At 52.0% G+C, this 18,050-nt stretch overlaps 1 protein-coding gene across 4 annotated transcripts in view; it reads left to right on the forward strand.

Annotated features, from left to right (window-relative positions):
- Positions 1-4,332: 4,332 nt before the first annotated feature.
- TSPAN9 (tetraspanin 9) overlaps positions 4,333-18,050 on the forward strand; it is a 210,644-nt gene continuing 196,926 nt past the window's right edge. Inside the window, exons 1-2 of one of the 4 annotated variants that reach the window (XM_028829167.2) lie at positions 4,622-4,708; positions 11,137-11,203. The gene's annotated coding sequence lies outside the window, so the exon portion shown is untranslated. Of the gene's footprint in view, positions 4,709-11,136; positions 11,204-18,050 lie in introns of all 4 variants that reach the window. The other 3 variants (XM_077953297.1, XM_028829166.2, XM_077953298.1) reach the window with 3 other exon arrangements.

Here is an 18,050-nt window from a genome sequence, read left to right on the forward strand (position 1 = left end):
GGCCGAGAGTGGAACTTTTCATACATTCTACCTCTCATTGTAGCCTCACATCATCTCCATGTCAGAGGGGTGGTGGGTATCTCTTCAGGTGGAAGATTCCTCCGAAGTAACTGTGCAAACAGAGCCAGACACACCTGTCTGAATCCTGAATCCTCCATTCAGACAGGTGTGTCTAGATGGAGCAGTAGTTAACTGTGCAGGCCCTCCAGCCAGACAATCTGGGGTTATAGCCTAGCTTAGTCATTTACTGGTGAAATGACCTGGGAGAAATTACCTAACTTGTCTCAGCCTCAGTTTCCTCATCTGTAAAAGTGTCGGGATGATGATGCTACTACCTACCTCATGGTGTTGTGAGGATCAATGGGTTGGAACATGTAAAGTACTTAGAACTGTGCCAGGCACATAAACACTTGGTACATGTTAGCTGTTAGGTGCTTTGCAAATCTCTTGAAACCTATGGCCGAATGTGAAGTGTTCGCGGAACCCCGCTCCGGCAGCATGCACTCTCACCACTAGGTGTCGCAATTCAGCAGGCACAGTCCCGAAGCTTGACTTGGGGTGGTTGGCTGGGACTTTAATTTTAGCCTATTGTCATTTTTGATTTGATTTGGTGATTTCAAGGGGATAAACTGACATGCTATCTTTTGAAGTCCCTGGGGATTCAGAAATTCCAGCAGAGTTGCTGACATTCAGGCCTGGAAGGAGCTGTTTGGAGTCCTGCCTTTGTTCACAGTTCAAGTGGCATATAATTTATCATTCACACCAGGATATTTTGAGAGTGAAAGGGGAACTATTAGAAACTATGCCAGGACAAGAGGAGTGAGTAGAATGTGCCCCCGAAACCTGCATACAATCACCCTACCTATGTCTAACCTGATGGATGGTACTCCTCGGCATCTTTTGGGATCTTCTCCAGGAGGGAAACTCGATGACACTTCCTCAAAAGCCTGGTATGATAAGCAGTGACTTCATGCATTTGTAAGTCCCTTCCCCAAGAAGGTGGTGCCTCATTGTCAGGTTTACTTGCGTTTAGTCCTCGGTGGACACGATCAGTGTGTCTGCGTCACAGACCACTAGTCACCTTTGTGTCCTTTATACTGAATAATCCCATCTCCTCCACAGCTTTTCTTCAGCGCTTCCTTCCAGCTGTCAGCCCCTCAGAGGCACTGAGGCATTCATCTCTGAATGTGGTGAAGGAGAGTGAGCAGCGAAGCCATTTTCTGGGCTATTGCCAAGGGAATTCTTCTAAGATTTCATCCATCTCTAAGACTTCAGAATCCCATTATTTCAGATTTGTTTTAATTAATTAATTAATTTGAGACAGAGTCTCACTCTGTCACCCAGGCTGGAGAGCAGCGGTGTAATCATGGTTCCCTGCAGCCTTGACCTCCTGGGCTCAGCCTCCCGAGTAGCAGCTGGGACTACAGGCATGTGCCACCACGCCCATGCATGCCTGGCTAATTTTTGTATTTTCAGTAGAGATGGGGTTTTGCCATGTTGGCCAGGCTGGTCTTGAACTCCTGGGCTCAAGTGATCCACCTCCTTGGCCTCCCAAAGTACGGGGTGATAGGTGTGAGCCACTGTGCTCTGCCTATCTTTTTTTAAAGGGCAGGAGGACTTTGGGAGGCCAAGGTGGGAGGATTGCTTGAGGCCAGGAGTTCAAAACTAGCTTAAGCAACATAGTGAGGCCTCCGTCTCTACAAAGCAAAGCAGAGCAAAACAAACAAACAAAAAACCCAATTAGTTGGGTATGGTGGCATGCACCTGTGGTCCCAGCTACTTAGGAGTCTGAGGTAGGAGGATCCTTGAATCCAGGAGTTTGAGGCTGCAATGAGCCATGATGGCACGACTGCCCTCGAGCCTGGATGGCAGAGCAAGTCCCTGTCTCAAAAACAACAAAACAAAACAAAACCCAAAAAGGGCAGGAGGAAGCTAGCATTTATTGAGCAGTCACCACACATCACATGTTGTGCTTTCACTCCATCATCTTGGTCAGTCCATCAACCTGGTGGAATTGGTATTTTCTTTTTTTTCAGACAGTCTCGCTCTGTCGGCCAGGCTGTGAGTGCAGTGGCACGATCTTGGCTCACTGCAACCTCCGTCTCCCAGGCTCAAGCAAGTCTCCTCCCTCAGCCCTCCGAGTAGCTGGGATTACAGGCATGTGCCACCACGACTGGCTAATTTTTGTATTTTTAGTAGAGACGGAGTTTCACCATATTGACCAGGCTGGTCTCAAACTCCTGACCTCAGGTGATCCACCCGCCTTGGCCTCCCAAAGTACTGGGATTACAGGTGTGAGCCACCATGCCCGCCCCTGTAATTGGTATTATGCCCCATTCCACAGGTGAGGGAACAGGCCTGAAGGGGTCCCAGCCCATAAAAGCAGAGCCAGGATTTAGACAGGTGTGTCTGGCTCACAAGCCCTGCGACCGCTTCCTCACCAGGCTCTGCTCGCTGGCAGACAAGCCTAGTACATCTCTTGCCCTCTCTGAGACCCAGTTTCCTCTTCTGGAGCCTGGGCAGAGTTGGGTACATGTACTAAGGGGCTGCCACAGTGACTGGAAAGATTGGGGCTGGTGGGGGTTCCTTGGGAAGACTTTGGACTTTGTTAGGGGCATTGAAGAAGGCTTTGGATGAAGCAAAATGTGGAAGGAGAATATTTTCCTTGCGGGGAAAGGGAGATCAGGAGATGGGTTATGGGTTTAGTCTAATAGACAAAAACAAGATTGTGTGTGTGTGAGGGAGAGGGGCCCAGAAGATGAGTGGAAACTTTCAGTCTAATTAGCAGAAAGCAAAGGCAACCCTTGTGATTATAGCCAGGTTTTAAAAATTTGTCCCGTCAAGCTTAGTGCAATGGTAGGGCATGTGGAAAGCACAGTATACAGTGTCTTTAAAATTTTTTAAATTTTCACTTTTAAAGACGGGGTCTCCCTCTGCTGCCCACGCTGGAGTACAGTGGCATGATCCTAGTTTACTACAGCCTCCAACTCCTGAGCCTCAGCCTCCGGGGTAGCTGTGACTACAGGGGTGTGCCACCACACCCGGTTAATTAAAACTTTTTGTTTTGTTTTGTTTTTGAGATGGGGTTTTCTTATGTTGCTCAGGCTGTTCTTGAATTCCTGAGTTCCTGAGCTCTAGCAATCCTTCCGCCTGGGCCTCCCAAAGTCCTGGGATTACAGGCATGAGCCAGGGCACCTGGCCTAGAAATTTTTGATGACAGTAATGATGAGAAGAGATGGCGTTTTAGTGCTCTTTGGAAACAAGTTTAGGCCTTCTAGCTTTAAGAATCCGGGCGTAGGCTGGGAGCGGTGGCTCAAGCCTGTAATCCCAGCACTTTGGGAGGCCCAGACGGGCGGATCACGAGGTCAGGAGATAGAGACCATCCTGGCTAACACAGAGAAACCCCGTCTCTACTAAAAAATACAAACAACTAGCCAGGCGAGGTGGTGGGCGCCTGTGGTCCCAGCTACTTGGGAGGCTAAGGCAGGAGAATGGCGTGAACCCGGGAGACAGAGCTTGCAGTGAGCTGAGATCGGGCCACTGCACTCCAGCCTGGGGGAGTCTGTCTCAAAAAAAAAAAAAAAAAAAAAGAATCCGGGCTATAATCCCAGCACTTCGGGAGGCAGAGGCAGGAGGATGGCTTGAGCTCAGGAGTTTGAGAACAGCTTGGGCCCCAGGGAGACCCCGTCTGTACAAAAAAAAAAAATCAAAAACTTAGCCGGACGTGGTGGTGCGCGCCTATAGTCCCAAGTACTCTGGAGGCTGAGGTGGGATCACTTGAGCCCACAAGTCTAGGCTGCAGTGAGAGGCGATCGCACCACTGCACTCCTGCCTGGGCAACAGAGTGAGACCTTGTCTCAAGAAAAAACAAAACAAAACAAAACAAAACCAAAAAAACAAAAAACATATAAAATCCAGGCCTGAAAAAGCGCCGGGCCAGACATGCCTAGCTGGAGTTTCTCCTGCCTCAGCGCACCCCTGCCGCACACCGTACCCTGTACCCACCCTTGGAGGCCGCCAGCTCCTGGGGAGGCGCGGCTCTTTCTGCAAGCGGTGTCTCCGGCAGGCGCTGTCAGCATCTCACACAGCCCGCCCGGAACACCGGGGAAGGGGTTCGCAGGAGAGCGGGGTGGGTGGCGAGGCCAGGCAGCCTGGCGAGAGCGAGAGAGCTGAGGCCTGGGCCAGGACGGCCCTTGGGTGCCGTGTGGGCGCAGAGCCCAGGAGAGCGCACTGCCAGGCCCAGACCTTCCCGCCCCTACCCTGGGAAGAGGCCAGTTCGCCGCAGGGGGAAGGCGTGATCAGAGCACCTGGGAGGAGCTGCCGGTCGGGGCGTGCGGGTGGCGGGGCGGGGAGGGGACGGAGGCTTCCGGAACCCCCAGAGGGCACCCGCGCCTCGCGGGCCCTGTGCCCCGTCCCCGGGCTCCCCCTCCTTTAACGCAGGGGACCCAGCCTGGGGAGGTGCAGGGCACTGGCGCTGGCGCCCCCCTCGGCCCGGCGCTCCTCCGCCCCGCCCTCCCCGTCCCACCCCTCCCCACCCCTCCCCTCCCCTCCCCACCCCTCCCCTCCCCTCCCCGCCCCGCCCCGCCCCCGGGCAGCCCCGCCCCGCAGGCGCGCCATTCCCGGGCAGGCCCCGCCCCCCGTTTCCGCTGGCGGCGGCGGCGGTGCCGGAGCGTGAGTGGTGCGGGGACCCCCGAGTCCTGCGGGCGCGGTGAGTGCGGCCCGGGCGGCGGGCGGCGAGGCGGGTCTCGTGAGCGTGCGGAGTTGCGCGGCCTCGAGACGGCGCCGGGCGGGCTGGGCACCCCCAGGCCGGGTCCCGAGAAGGCGGAGCGGCCGGGGGCGCCCACGGGAGGCGGTGTGGGCAGGGCGGCGGTGGGACGAGAGGACGAGGAGCAGAGTAGGCGCCGTGCGGGAAGCGGGCCGGGAAGGGGAGGATGGGTGCGGGGCCCGGGCACCGAGCGAATTGGGGTCCCCCAGGGGATGGCTCCAAGGAAGACCGTTTCAGAAAGGGAGCCCCCGGGGCTGGCAAGGGTTCCCGATTGTGTGACCCAGTGCACCGCTTGGAACAGTCCATACAAGGACCCCAGAGAGGGCCAGAGGGCCAGAGGCCTTGGGGCAGGGCTGGGATATAGCCTGCAGTCCCCCGGCACCCGCGACCACTGCCTGGGCCACTGCTGGAAGATCAGCGCTCCGAGTGACAGGACTCTGGCACACCCCGAAGTTGGAGATCTGGCCCATCTGTGCATTCAAGTTTGGGACTTAAAAAAACTTTCTTGTGGTTTTTTAAAAAAAACATCCAAACAAGAAACTGGCTTGTTGTTGTAAGAGCAATATTTGTACTTGTACATCTTGGAACTGGAGTCTTGGATCTCCTCCCTCTTTGAAAAATATACGGGTCACTTCTTCATCTTTCCCCAAATGCCTGTGTTGTCTAGGGAAGCTTGGGGTAGTATGGGATCCCCTGAGCTACCTTTCCCTCGCATCACCAAAACGGGGGTAAGAAGGCAGGGGCTTACCACTCTTGGTTCAGAGACCCAGTCTCTCTTTATGCGCGCGAGCCCTTCTGACCTGCAGCTGTCCTTTTCCCTGGGGGTGACTCAGGTATTTCCTCCTCCAGGAAGCTTTCCTGGACTAGTGGAGAAAACCGAAGACTCATGCGAGGATCCCTATATATACCTGCCAGCTCCCTTCTCTTTATTGAAAATAGCCGCAGAGAATTTTGAATATATGCTTTGCTCTAGAGATACACAGCTAGCTTGCCATCATAAGTAATGGGGAGGCGAGGAGAGGGATTATGGATAATTTCAAACAATGGCCTGGATAAATCATTTATATTTAGCTAAGGAATGCAGCCAGAGAGGCAGACAATTACACCGGCTTCCTACCCTTGGCTTGGTCCTGGCATGGCTGATGCAGCTGGGCTGTGGGTTGGAGGGAGAGGATTGGGGTAGATAAAACTTGAAGTATAATTCAGTTCCACTCTCACTCCCTCAAGACCCCCTGTGTGCAAGTCCCTGAACAGGTGAGAGCAGGATTTTTGTTTTTGGTCTGGTTTAATCAGATTTTAATATTCTGGCAGGGCTCTTTGAACCTATGAACAGATATTTAATATTAATAATAATAGCTAGTGTTGATAAAGTAATTTAGAGTTGGCCAAGTGTTTCTATGCGCATTACATTAGCTGTATATAATTTTATTTAATTCATACATAATCTTGTAAAGTTTGTTACTTTTTTTTGAGATAGAGTCTCACTCTGTTGCCCAGGCTGGAGTGCAGTGGCAGGATCTCAGATCACTGCAAACTCTGCCACCCCGGTTCAAGCGATTCTCCTGCCTTAGCCTCCCGAGTAGCTGAGATTCCAGGCACGTGCCACTACGCCTTCTAATTTTTGTATTTTTAGTAGAGACAGGGTTTCGCCATATTGGCCAGGCTGGTCTTGAACTCCTGACCTCAAGTGATCCACCTGCCTTGGCCTCCCAAAGTGCTGGGGTTATAGGCGTGAGCCACCGCACTGGGCGAGGTTTGTTACTTTTAATTGTCTTCTTATAGGTTGGGAATATGATGCTCAGAGAGAACAAATATCTAAGGTCACAAAACTCATTAAGTAAAAGAAGCAAAACTTGAACCTGGCTTCTGACCTTCCTGCCTTGTGCCTTCTATTCTGCCGTCTGCCTCTGCCCTTCTTTTATTTTATTTTATTTTTTGAGACAGGGTTTCGCTTTCGTTGCTCAGGCTGGAGTGCGATGGCACTATCTCGGCTACTGCAATCTCTGCCTCCTGGGTTCAAGCGATTCTCCTGCCTCAGCCTCCCGAGTAGCTGGGATTACAGGCACCCGCTGTCACACCTGGCTAATTTTTGTATTTTTTGTAGAGATAGAGTTTCACCATGTTGGCCAGGCTGGTCTCAAACTCCTGACCTCAGGTGATCTGCCTGCCTTGGCCTCCCAAAGTGCTGGAATTACAGGCGTGAGCCACCACATTCAGCCCCTTCTTCTATTTTTTTCACTTTGTTGCTTGGGCTGGAGTGCAGGGATGCAATCAGCTCACTGCAGCCTCCAACTCCTGGACTCAAGTGATCCTCCCGCCTTAGCCTCTCGAGTAGCTGGGACTATAGGTGCAGGCCCCATGCCCAGATAATTAATTTTGTTTTATTTTTTATGGTAAAGACAGGGTTGTGCTATGTTGCCCAGGCTGGTCTCTAGTCTTGAATTCCTGGCCTCAAGCAATTCTACCTTGGCCTCCCAAAGTGTTGGGATTACAGGCGTGAGCCACCACGCCCAGCCCCTTTCCTCTATGTTGAGCCTTGTCTTCACCTGGCACCACTTATTTGTGCAACCTTGGGCAATTTACCTCCGCTTTCCAACTCTCCGTTTTTGGTGGGATATGGGATTAGAAATATTCTAGAGTCTCTTCCAGCATCAGATAATTAACAGTGTAAGATATTAGCAGCCACTCAACCAATTAGGAAGTGTGCTTTACGTAAAAAAAATTAAAATTGTGGTAAAAAACACTGAATGTAAAATCTTTTTTTTTTTTGAGATGGAGTCTTGCTCTGTTGCTCAGGCTGGAGTGCAGTGGCGTAATCTTGGCTCACTGCAACCTCCGCCTCCCGGGTTCAAACAGTTCTCTCCCTCAGCCTCCCGAATAGCTGGGATTACAGGTGCCCGCCACCACCCTTGGCTAAATTTTATATTTTTTTTAGTAGAGACGGGGTTTCACCATGTTGGCCAGGCTGGTCTTGAACTCCTGACCTCGTGATCCACCCGCCTCGGCCTCCCAAAGTGCTGGGATTACAGGCATGAGCCACCGCACCCAGCAGATGTAAAATCTTAAGTGTACATTTTAACCATTTGTAAGTGTACAGTTCAGTAGCATTAAGTATATTTACATTGTTGTGCAACAGAGCTCCAGAAATTACCTTGTAAAACTGAAGCTTTAATATTCATGAAACAACTGTTTCCCCCTCCTCCCAGCCTCTGGCAGCCACTATTCTGTCTGTTTAGTGTCCTTTATTAAGCTCCTTCTGTGTGCTTAGTAAATTCCTTGAGGAATTAATCTGGAGAGTTGTGGAGAAGCAGCCCAGCTTAGGTGGGAAGCCCTTGAACCTGGGGTGGCTGGAGGGAGTGCCCCTTTGTCGCAAGCCTGTAACCCCAGGGCCAGCCAGCACTGTTAAAGTGAATAAGTGAGTGGGTTGGGCCTTGGGAGGTGCCCTTACCTCCTTTAGCGTCAGCTCCCTGCTTGCAAAATGAGGATAACAATACCAAGTACTCAGGATGTTGGGAAGGAGCCATGAGCTGATGTATGTGAGGCACATAGCTCAGGGCCTCATATACAGCAGGTGTGCAGTAAACGGTGGCTGTTATTTATAACTTTGTAGAGGAGACTGGACTAATATGCTTGGAACAAGAGAGGACAAGACTTCTTTTCTTCTACCATGAGGGCCCCGCCTGCAGTGGTTGTCATCCTCACTGACTAAGAGGGAGTGGATCTAATCCAGGTGCATTCGCCTGGCATTCCGCATCCTGCCTGTCTAGCCTTATTACCACTCTTCTCCCTCCGGGAACCCTTGGTTCTAGCCAGACTAATCTCCCAGGCATGCTTTGCGCATTCCTTCTTGGCCCCTTAGTTTATCCTCTTCCACCTTTCTGGATAGTTCTTCCATTCTCCTCTTTCTTTTTTTTTTTTTTTTTTTTGAGTCGGAGTCTCGCTCTGTCGCCCAGGCTGGAGTGCAGTGGCCGGATCTCAGCTCACTGCAAGCTCCGCCTCCCGGGTTCACGCCATTCTCCTGCCTCAGCCTCCCGAGTAGCTGGGACTACAGGCGCCCGCCACCTCGCCCGGCTAGTTTTTTTGTATTTTGTAGTAGAGACGGGGTTTCACCGTGTTAGCCAGGATGGTCTCGATCTCCTGACCTCGTGATCCGCCCGTCTCGGCCTCCCAAAGTGCTGGGATTACAGGCTTGAGCCACCGCGCCCGGCCCCATTCTCCTCTTTCAAGACCCTTCTCATGTCTGAGCTCCTTTCAAGACCCTGGCATCCCATCCCAAATGAACCTCTTTTTCCTGGGAACTCCTATGGCATTTTCTGTCTTCATTTTGTTCTTGGCCTTTATAGATTTCCTTGGGTGGTTCTCTGGTGAACTCCACAAACGGTGTATGCGTCACATGTATAAGAGTCTGTGCTGGGCTGGATACTGTGCCTCACATCTGTAATCCCAGTACTTTGGCAAGCTGATGCAGAAGGATCACTTGAGGCCTGGGATTTGAGACGACCCTGGGTAACATAGTGAGGCCTCTGTATCTAAAAAATTATACATATAATGTATATATATATATTAGCCAGGTGTGGTGGTACACACTTGTGGACCTATGGACCTATGGTCCCAGCTAGAGGTGGAAGGATCACTTGAGTTCAGGAGTTCGAGGCTTCAGTGAGCCATGACTGTGTCACGGCACTCCAGGCTGGGTAACAGAGCAAGAATTTTGTCTCTTAAAAAAAAAAAAGTCTGTGCTAAGTTCTGATGCTGCAAAAATAAACAAGATAAACGTCCTTATCTTCACGGGGCTTGTTAGCCAGTAAAGAGTTGAGAAACGGGTTCGAAAGATGACAATTCAAAGGACAAGGCGAATGGCTTCTGAGAGCAGAATGTTATGTGAGCTGAAACAGTTCGGTCACCTTGATTGAGGAGCACCATTTCATGCAGAAGGTGGTGGTGGACATGAACCCTGGAGGGGAGCTTGCATTTCAACAGAAGGAGTAAGGATCAGCCTGGGGCTAGGCCCTGAGAAAGTTGGGGTGTGTGAATGGCGCAGGCGGGCCAGGTGTGGGATGTGTGCAGGGAAGCCATGGAGGAGAGGTTGGGCAGGTAGACAACAGCTGTATTGTGGGCGGCCTCAGATCACCAGCCGAGAACTTTATCTGTCCATTCATTCTTCCAAGAGAAGTTGAGTGCCCACCATGTGTCAGCATTAAACTGGTGCTGTGAAGACAGCCATCAACCTTGGGAGACCCTGGGAAGTTTGCAGGTTTTGAGCAAGGGTAACAGAAGCAGGGCTGGGCTTAAGGAGGGTGAATCTGGGGTCTATGAAGAGGGCACATCATGGTAGGGAGAGTGGCTGGGCACCTGTGAGGAATGGTGAGGAGGCATTGAACTTGAGACATTTTGGAAGTAAGATCAGGATCATTTGTAACTTGATTGGGTGGGGAAGTGAGGAAAGGATGAAGGTGAAGGGGAATTGAAGTTGATTCTGTGCTGGGTGATTGTGAAAATGCAATGCCATTTGCTGTTTCCAGTAGGTATTGTTTCGTCAACTAGATTGCAAGCCCCTTGAGGGCGCATGGATTCTCACTCCCTCTGATGTTCTCCTTGGCCCTGAATTCACTGCTGTGAGGCACAGAACAGAGTAGGCACAGTGGACCCCTCAGGATCTCAAGAAATGAATCTTGCACTTTCTAGCATCCCAAATTTGTATCCACAGTAATATGTGTTCATGGGCCTGGCTTTCTCCGGAGTCATGTTTCTGCAGAGTCAAATGTTTCCTGCATCTATCCTCACACCCCAAGTTAACTGCCTTTCAGTTTCTGCTGCAGTTTTATTTCTCACTTGGTGGCCATTTTCCACCAAGTTTTTATTGCTCCATAAGAGTAACTTTGAATGTGGTAGAGATGAAAACAACAAGGTGGCCCGTTCCTTCATATTGACCTCATAGCGTATGCGATGCAAACGCATCTCAGTCCGTTTACACACTTTTACATATCTTGAAACTTTGGGTCACTTGCGAGTGGCCAAAATTGTAATATTAAATCCTTGGATGACAAAGGTCTACCCCAGGGATGCCAAATACATGGCGGGGATTCTGTTACTTCTGTAACTGCCCGTGGCAGACATCACTAATCAATTGCAGCTGTGTTTTCTGCTGGGCCAGGGCTTGGGTTCTGATCGTAATGTCTTGGGTACCCACCAGCAACTGAGTGACATTAGCACACTGCCTTCCTGTTTGCCATTTCTGGCCTTCTCCATTTGGTGAGTGAGCAGTTTCTTGGTGAGGGATTGCTGCCCCAAAGAGTGGTCCTTGATGGACAGAATTCACCCTAGACTGGCTTCTTACCAAAGTGATGACCTAATTTTTTGCCTTCCTGCAGGAATATCCTGGAACCTTCTTTTATTTGTCAGCAGCCAAGGTGTTTGCAGGAAGTTCAGAGAGAACAGGTCAGTGTTGGTTCAGGTCCATTGTGGGGCAGGGCCTCTGAACGTCTCTGTGTTATCCACTCCATCTGAAGTCAAGGTCTTTCTTGCCCTTTAACTGTGGGTTGGGGAGGATAGAAGAGGATGCTGACATTTTCTAGTTGTCCTGCCCTGACTCCTGGCTTTGCTTTTCTAAGCTCCTTAAATTGGGCTTTGGGGGCCAGGCAAGAATTATCTCCTTCCCACTGTTTCTGATTGGTGGCTGATGGTACTCTTAGATTCTTTCTTGGCCACCCCATTTGTGTGGAGGAAGCCTAGGGAGAGGCCTGTAACTTCCTGCTTCCTGTCTCCTCCCAGCAGGCTTGGGAGCCAGGGTGGAGGGGCCTCCCAACACAGGCCAGAAGAGAAGCTGCAGGAGTCCTGGCCAATCCTCAGTGCCTCCATTTTGCTATGCCCACCGCCCTCCACCAGCACCCTTACGGGGCCCTCTTCTCTGCTCCTCCAGCTCCTCCAGGCTCCTGGGGGTCCTGCTGATGGTTTATTCATTGTTCCTAGCACTTGTGCATCGAGACCTCCCCTGTGCCAGACTACAGACCAGGCAGCCAGACAGTGGGGGTAGATGGTGCTGATTCAGGTTCCCTTGGGGTGCTGTTTACTGACCTGGGCCTTTTATGTTTAATTTATGTGTGTTTTCTCCTGCAGCTTCTCCCTGCTGGGTGATATGTAAAATCTTACTTTCCCTGAACCCAATGGTGTAGTCAGTGGAGCAGGGAGAGGGGGCGGAATGGTGCTGGCTGGTGGCTCATCTTGCCAAACATTCTCTTGTCTGTGGGTTCCAGCGGGGGTTATTTGGTGCCCCAAGAGTGGCCAGGAGCTTCTTCTCATCCTGCCATGCCTTCACGTTATACTTAGGATGCTGGTACTCACATTTGTCATCAAAATCAGACTCAGTTTTAGACCCTTTACAAAGGTCCACAACCAATTTAACTTAATCAGATGAAGTTATAATTTGAATCTCATTTAACTTTCACAAAGGCCCCACGGGGTAGCTGTCACGTCCTCCTCTTTTATCGGCGGCAGCAGGTAAGGCCCACACATAGTGTTAGCCGGAGCGGGGGCTCCAGCCCAGATTCTATGACTCTGCAGCGCCTGCCTTTTCTAATGCAGACCTGTGGCAGTTCTGAGTTCTTAACTGACGCTGGGAATCCGCTCCAGGTCCCTCCCTGAGCCTGCTTGCAGCAGGAATGCCTGAGCTCCCATTTTAAGTCCTCCTCCCGCCTCCCTGGGGCCCGTGTGGGTGTCTGCTTTCATTCTCGCAGCTCTGGGATTTGAGGCAGCGCCTGTCACTGAATGGTGCAATGGTGTGGTGCAGCCAGGCACATGGGCTTGGGTGGAGGCAAATTCGTCTGGTGAAGGTCAGGCAGCAGCCGTCCAGGTGCAGTGGCTCAGCCTGGAATCCCTGCACTTTGGGAGGCTGAGGCAGGAGTTCAAGACCAGACTGGGCAATATAGTGAAACTCTGTCTCTATTAAAAAAGACTGGGCAGCAGAGAAGGAAGGACTTAAGGACAAGGGAATGACCGTCTTGCTGTGCAGCATGTCCCGCACATCCTGTGGGGCCTGTTCCTGGTGGGCCCTGCCAGACAGAACTTGGTGAGGGGCTCCCCAGGAGGCCTGTATGGCCTTGGGGAGACACAGAGAACCCCTGACATCAGCAGCTGTGTCTATCCAGATGCCTGCCTTTCTTCCGTGCATCTGCGTTGAAACCCAAGTGAGGAAGACGTGAGCGGAGGCCTTGGCAGACAGGACGTTGATCCTCTCCGATGGCTGTGGCCCAGGGAGCTTTGGTTTTGCCATTTCTTCTCATGCTCCGGAGCCGTGCTCTGGGATGTTGACCAGCTCTAGGGTGGGAGGTTCTTATCCTGGCCCCTGCTCCTTCCTCTAACTGCTGTGTGAACTTGGGCAAGTTGATGGCTTTCTTCAGGCCGGTTTGCTCACCCACAAAGCGGCAGGCTGAGTGACCCATTGCCAAGGTTCTTTCTGGCTCTGCTGGAGGTGGTTTCTGAGGTGGTATGAGTTGGGATGCCTGGGTTTTGGCTTCCAGTCCTGGGCCTGCCTTCTGTCTCTGACTAGTGCCTTCTCAGCCTCTGACCTGGAGGTGGATGGAGGAGGAAAGAGTGAAGTTAATGAGTAAACTGGAGATGCTGACTCCTGATAGGAGCCTGACTGGGGGTGGAGGATGTTTGCGGAGATGGTCCCCTGCCCTGTGAGTGGCGAGTGGCGGAGTCCTACTGCCTGACTTCTGTCCTGTGCCGACGGCTCTGCTGTTGCTTTGGTTTTAACTCTTTTTTTTTTTTTTTTTTTTTTTTTTTTTTGAGACGGAGTCTCGCTCTGTCGCCCAGGCTGGAGTGCAGTGGCCGGATCTCAGCTCACTGCAAGCTCCGCCTCCCGGGTTCACGCCATTCTCCTGCCTCAGCCTCCCGAGTAGCTGGGACTACAGGCGCCCGCCACCACGCCCGGCTAGTTTTTTGTATTTTTTAGTAGAGACGGGGTTTCACCGTGTTAGCCAGGATGGTCTCGATCTCCTGACCTTGTGATCCGCCCGTCTCGGCCTCCCAAAGTGCTGGGATTACAGGCTTGAGCCACCGTGCCCGGCTGGTTTTAACTCTCTTTTCCGTGCCCCTGCCTGAGGCAGTGAGGAGTAAGCCTCCGGTCCTGGACTCCAGCCCTGCATGTTAATCATTTCAACTTCAGTCATAGCCACAGCATCACGAAATGAGAATATCCGCCTGGAGCAGGTTAGCTTTCAAACCGTCTCCTTGCTCTCAAACCAAGAGCGTAACCAGAATTTCAGCCTGAACCAGGAGGGTCCTCTTCAGAATGGGAAAGAGACAGAAGAACTCTTTGCTGGCATCTGGAGTTGGGAGCATGATCCTCTCTGCATTTCAGCCCAATACTTTGGAGCCAAATGTAGATTTTTTTTTTGCCTATTGTTTAGTATTATCTGTGCTTTGATTTGGCACACCCCTTCCGCCCTCTGTTTTCTCTCAGGCTCCCTTGTGGTGGATGGCTGGAAACTGATGATACTTTGAATATTCACTCACTTTCTGAGAGTCTTGTGACCATTTCTATTCTCAATGGTCATCATTTTTAGAACATCGGGGCCGGGCGCGGTGGCTCAAGCCTGTAATCCCAGCACTTTGGGAGGCCGAGACGGGCGGATCACAAGGTCAGGAGATCGAGACCATCCTGGCTAACATGGTGAAACCCCGTCTCTACTAAAAAATACAAAAAACTAGCCGGGCGAGGTGGCGGCGCCTGTAGTCCCAGCTACTCGCGAGGCTGAGGCAGGAGAATGGCGGGAACCCGGGAGGCGGAGCTTGCAGTGAGCCGAGATCCGGCCACTGCACTCCAGCCTGGGCGACAGAGCGAGACTCCGTCTCAAAAAAAAAAAAAAAAGAACATCGGATCTTGTGATAGGAACAGGAAAGGATGGGGTAGAGAGCAGTCCCAGGGGTCTGAAGAGTCAGGAAGCTCAGTAAGTGCCCCCTAAAATCCCCCACCTGCTGGGGAGGCTTTGCTGTTGTTGCAGGAAGCCTGGAGGGTCTTGTGGCCTTCGGGGTACAGGATCTTGGTGAGGCCTTGGCCTTGGCCTTAGTAGCTTAGGGTTGCTGCTAACTCTTACAGCACGTTTGTGCAAATTTGAAAAATGGCCCTTCTTCAGGTTACAAGCAAAAATTAAAGTGAATACATTATTGTGTAGCCGGAACAAAGTCCAGCTATGTCTGAGGCAACCCCCTTGAGCCCTGGTGGGCAGTGACCCTGGCTGTGCGCACACTTGCGGGCACACCGCCTCCAATCATGGGGTGCACATGTTGCTGGGAACACACACAGTCTGGTCCCTCCCCTTGCAATGTGGGGAATGTGTCAGGTTCAGAGTCAGGGAGAGGGCCTCTGAGGACAGTGAACAGGTGAGGGAAGTGAGCTGGGGTGGGAGGGATTCTGAGAGCCAGATTGAAATACGGTGCAGCCATGCACGTGTGTGTGTGTTAGTGACCGTGTGCACACTTGCCTTACATGTGTGCTGGCTGTACTTGCATGGGTTTGTGTGGGAGGGCACTCTGCATTGTTTTGGCACTTAGTGGAGTGGCCCACGTGTGCACTCTCAACAGATCAGAACAGGCCAGACACAGTGGCTCACATCTGTAGGCCCAGCACTTTCTGAGGCCAAGGCAGGAGCATTGCTTGAGACCAGCCTGGACAACATAGTGAGACCTCATCTCTAATAAGAATAGAAAAAAAATTAGTCAGGTGTGGTAGTTAGTGTGTGCCTGTAGTCCCAGCTACTTGGGAGGCTGAGGCAGAAGGATTGCTTGAGCCCAGAAAGTTGAGGCTGTAGTGAGTCATGATCGCACCACTGCACTCTGGGCTAGGTGACAGAGTGAGACCCTGTCTCAAGAAAAAAAGGGGCTGGGCATGGTGGCTCACACCTGTAATCCTAGCGCTTTGGGAAGCCAAGGCAGGCAAATCATGAGGTCGGGAGTTCGAGATCAGCCTGGCCAATATGGTGAAACCCTATTTCTACTAAAAATACAAAAATTAGCCAGGCTTGGTGGGGTGCACCTGTAATACCAGATACTTGGGAGGCCGAGGCAGGAGAATTGCTTGAACCTGGGAGGCGGAGGTTGCAGTGAGCCAAGATCAGCCACTGCACTCCAGCCTGGGCAACACAGCAAGACTCCATCTTGGGGAAAAAAAAAATCAGTATATACCTGTGATATGAGTGCCTTCCCGTTAGAGGGCAGGGTAAAACCTGGACACGGTACCTGGGAGCCCTGCTGTCAGCCTCTCCCCTGGCCACCTGCCAGTGTGGAGATTGAGGCTGAGGGGCCCGAAGCTCTCCTGCAAGCCCTGGGGCAGTGGTGCCAGGGACAGTAGGAGCAGATCCTGCCCCAGCAAGTCCCCAGCCCCCTCTCAGGGCCAGGCTCTACAGGAGGGCTCAGAGGGGCAGGGTGCCCAGCTGAGTTTGAATGAACTGTGTCTTTCCGGGTGTGTGAACATGCAGAATGACATGTTTTGTTTTAGAAAAAAATGAGGTAGAGGTCTGGGCTTGCAATTTTCTACTTGTCTTCATCCTGGGAGATTCTAAACAGCTTTGTTTAAAAACTGGACGTACGGATTGCAAAGACCTAAGTGAGGAAGAAGCCATTGGGTCCCCCAGGAAAGCAATTAGGTTTGAAGCCAGAGTTTGGATTTGTTTGACCATTCTGAGTGCTGTCTGCAGCATGTGGGACCTGGAGGCGCTTACAGCATCACCCATAGTGCGAGTCACTCCAAATTAGTAGCCATTTCAAACCGGCTTCCACTGACTTGCTGCTGGGGATGGGTGGGACTGGGGGGGAAGCTCCAGGCTTGGCTGTTACCCGTCATCCAGGCTGTGGCTGATAGAGAGGGGAGGGGGCTGGAACAGCCTGTCTTGGCTCTGCCTGCCCCCACTGTTGGCCAGAGAAGCTAGAGCTGGTGGTGGCCTGTGTCTGTGAAGGTCTCCTGGATGGAGCAGTTCGTGCCCACAGTGCAGGGAGAACACTGGAAACCATGCAGTTCAGGGCAGGGTTGGTGGAACTTTTTCTTGGCATCCATGGAGAAACTCAGAGGGCATCAGGCTGGGCCTTGAGGGAGGGCTGGGATTTAGGGAGGGAAGGGAAGGGTCTCTGAGGGGTTGTGGTGCTGGCTGGGAGCTTGGTTGGGGTGGGGACAGGTGTGGCCCGCAGGAGAGGGTGAGCTGTTCCCTCTGGGGCACCTGGCATGCTGCTCGGAGCAGTTCAGGCGCAGGAGGCTGGCGGTGAGAGCCAGTGTTGGTCTTTGAACAGTGGAATGACAGGATGAAAAGGGGCATTATAGGCAAGGCGCAGTGGCTCACACCTGTAATCCCAGCACTTTGGGAGGCCGAGGGGCGGATCACGAGGTCAGGAGATCGAGACCATCCTGGCTAGCACAGTGAAACCCCGTCTGTACTCAAAATACAAAAAATTAGCCGGGCGTGGTGGCGGCGCCTGTAGTCCCAGCTACTCCGGGCGGCTGAGGCAGGAGAATGGGATGAACCTGGGAGGTGGAGCTTGCAGTGAGCCCAGATTGCGCCACTGCACTCCAGCCTGGGCAACAGAGCGAGACTCCATCTAAAAAAAAAAAAGAAAAGGGACATTATAGGGAAAATTTGATTGTAGCAGAATTCAAGGTTTTTTTTTTTTTTTTTTTTTGAGATGGAGTCTCGCTCTGTCACCCAGGCTGGAGTGCAGTGGCGCGATCTCAGCTCACTGCAACTTCCGACTCCCTGGTTCAAGTGATTCTCCTGCCTCAGCCTTCTGAGTAGCTGGGATTACAGGCACGTGCCACAATGCCCAGCTAATTTTTGTATTTTTTTTTTTTTTTGAGACAGAGTCTCACTCTGTCTCCCAGGCTGGAGTGCAGTGGTGCAGTCTCGGCTCACTGCAAGCTCTGCCTCCCAGGTTCACGCCATTCTCCTGTCTCAGCCTCCCTAGCAGCTGGGACTACAGGCACCCGTCACCACACCCAACTAATTTTTTTTGTATTTTTTGTATTTTTAGTAGAGACGAGGTTTTACCATGTTGGCCAGGATAGTCTTGATCTCCTGACCTTGTGATCCACCAGCCTCGGCTTCCCAAAGTGCTAGGATTACAGTTGTGAGCCACTGCACCTGGTCTCAAGGTGAATTTTTTTTTAAAAAGCATTGTTTTGGCCGGGCGTGGTAGCTCATGCCTGTAATCCCAGCACTCTGGGGGACTGAGGTGGGAGGATCAGTTGAGCTCAGGAGTTTGAGACCAGCTTGGGCAACATAGCAAGACCCTGACTCTA

Source organism: Macaca mulatta, chromosome 11 (genome assembly GCF_049350105.2).
Source record: "Macaca mulatta isolate MMU2019108-1 chromosome 11, T2T-MMU8v2.0, whole genome shotgun sequence".
Lineage (NCBI taxonomy): Eukaryota > Metazoa > Chordata > Mammalia > Primates > Cercopithecidae > Macaca > Macaca mulatta.